Here is a 3,008-nt window from a genome sequence, read left to right as displayed (position 1 = left end):
CTTCAGTAGTTGTGGCACCTGGGCTCAGTAGTTGTGGCTTGCGGGCTCTAGATTGCAGGCTCAGTAGTTGTGGCACACAGGCTTATTTGCTCCGTGGCATCTTACTTTGAAAAGATGTTTGAAGCCTTAGGGTTTGGCAAAAGCAACTGTTTAAAAATGGCTGCTGTGATTTGTCTAATAATGGCTAAAGTCATTAATATACAATTCAGCCCAGGAGTAAACTGAGAGCTTGCCCTGCATCCATGGACCAAAAGAAAAATAGATGTCCCATTTTCAGAAAGCTTCAGATATTGGAAATAAAATCAACAGTCTCTGAAACATAATGATTATTATTACTACTATTATTAACTACTATTAAATATTAAACTACTATTATTACTTCTATTGATTGAATACCTATTATGGCCTTCTCAACATTGCCTCATTACTCTGTTTATGTCAGCAATTTCAAATTATCCAGGTAAGTTATCAGCATTTTATTTTATAAATATTCTCAATTAAATGAAATTTTCTTTTAGATCAATAAACATTTACTGTGCATTTCCTTGGTATAAGATGCTATCCTAGGGGCTTCCCTGGTGGCGCAGTGGTTGGGAGTCCGCCTGCCGATGCAGGGGACGCGGGTTCGTGCCCCGGTCCGGGAAGATCCCACATGCCGCGGAGAGGCTGGGCCCGTGAGCCATGGCCGCTGAGCCTGCGCGTCCGGAGCCTGTGCTCTGCAACAGGAGAGGCCACAACAGTGAGAGGCCCACGTACCACAAAAAAAAAAAAAAAATCTTAAAGACAGATGAATTTGATTAAATGAATAGAAGAAGGTAACAGAAGACACTAGTGTCTCTGTCCACTTATTGATATTTATGGCTGCATTCCCAGCCCCTAGCTCAGTGGCTAGCATGTACAAAGGGCTTAAGAAATCTTCAGGTCTTTTTTTTTTAAATAAATTTATTTTATGTATTTTACCTTTGGCTGCATTGTGTCTTCGTTGCTGTGCGTGGGCTTACCCGAGTTGCGGCAAGCGGGGGCTACTCTTTGTTGCGGTGCGCGGGCTTCTCATTGTGGTGGCTTTACTTGTTGCGGAGCATGGGCTCTAGGCACGTGGGCTTCAGTAGTTGCGGTGCTTGGGCTCAGTAGTTGTGGCGCACGAGCTTAGTTGCTCCGAGGTATGTGGGATCTCCCCAGACCAGGGCTTGAACCCGTGTCCCCTGCATTGGCAGGAGGATTCTCAATCACTGCGCCACCAGAGAAGTCCCAAGAAATCTTTGTTGAACACAAATTGGATTAAATGATAGTGAAGGGCCTTGTAAGGCAAGTACGGAAACAATGGAACAAGCGAAGAAAAGCATCGAACAACCTAGTCTCTTCACTGCAAGCAGGAGATGAAAAATCACCTTGGAATTTCTGGAGTGACTGTGAGACCTGTTTCACCAGGTCATAATTTCCCTGTTGGCTTATGGAGTTAGAGAACCAGTCGCCACAGCTTGGGCTGGGCTGTCATCATCGCTATCCTTTGTTGCCCCTCTGTTATTACACAACGCCATTACAGCAGGTGTGAGTCAGGCATACTTACACAATCTTGAGTGTCCTGAAGGAGAAGTGCCATTTTGTTATATATCAACTCCTCTCCTGCCCAACCAGTAGATTTAATCTTGGATATTTAAGCAGATGACATGTCAGCAATATAGACAGAGCTTTTATAAGGAAAGAAAGAAAAAGAAGATGTAAGAATCACTGTCTAGGTAGCTTATTCAATTACAAGAGAGACAAATTGCTGACGTGATGATACCAACTTCAGAGGGAAGTATATCGGTGTATTAGATGAGTTTCTCACACCAAGATAAGATAATGAAGTATACGTATTGTGGGTGATGACTAAAGAGGGAAATAGTAATTTTTAAAGAGTATGATGGTGCAAATAGCCAAGGAGGAATAGAATTGATGGGCTCAAGAATTAAATAATGAGGAAAAGCAAAAGCTGGTAAGAAGAAAAGGAATATTTAGTCAAAGGACTTGAAACTATCCTTTTTTGGTTCTATTTTTTCATTTAATTTTTTATCTTGTTTATTTTATTTTTTAATTGAAGCATAGTTGATTTACAATATTGTGTTAATTTCTGCTGTACAGCAAAGTGACTCAGTTATATATATATGTATACTTATTTTATCCCAGGATATTGAATATAGTTTCTTGTGCTATACAGTAGGCCCTTGTTGTCTATCCATTCTATATATTTTGATTCTAATAGTAAGTCTAACCAGGTACTACGTGATTAAACAAAATGGGGTTCAAAGACAGCCTCTTTATCTCCTTTCAAAAAATTCTGGACTTCTTGTAACTGATGATATTCAAAAAGAGTGTTGCTGACACCACTTCCACTCATGTGTCCATTAACGTAAACCCCAGTGTGCACAGTGATCATTTTCATAGTGGAAACATCTCTATAATCTGTTTAATTTTTACTTATTGACTTAATTTTACTCAGACCCTTCCTGGAAGAATTTTTTTTTCTTTTTTTTTTTTTTTTTTTTTGCGGTACGTGGGCCTCTCACTGTTGTGGCCTCTCCCGTTGCGGAGCACAGGCTCTGGACGTGCAGGCTCAGTGGCCATGGCTCATGGGCCCAGCCGCTGTGCGGCATGTGGGATCTTCCCAGACCAGGGCACGAACCCGTGTCCCCTGCATCAGCAGGCAGACTCTCAACAACTGCGCCACCAGGGAAGCCCTCTGGAAGCATTTGAGGAAGTGTGATACATGCTAAGGTTAATGAAATCAAGTGACTCTTATTCATTCTATTCACAGCTCTTAGAATAGCCTGAAGCATGGTAAGCACTTAAAAGAAAATGCGTGTTTAAGGAATGAATATAGCATCTAAATGACTAAAGGGAAATCTGGTTAAAACAGTCATTACTCTATTCTGGTTCCATAATCATTCTTTTCATGCGGTTAACTATTCCTTGGAAGGTATGCAGGTTCTACCCCTTTTATAATCTAGTATCAAGTGGAATTATTGGAT

This window comes from Mesoplodon densirostris, chromosome 12 (genome assembly GCF_025265405.1).
Source record: "Mesoplodon densirostris isolate mMesDen1 chromosome 12, mMesDen1 primary haplotype, whole genome shotgun sequence".
Lineage (NCBI taxonomy): Eukaryota > Metazoa > Chordata > Mammalia > Artiodactyla > Ziphiidae > Mesoplodon > Mesoplodon densirostris.
This window is presented reverse-complemented; position numbering follows the sequence as displayed.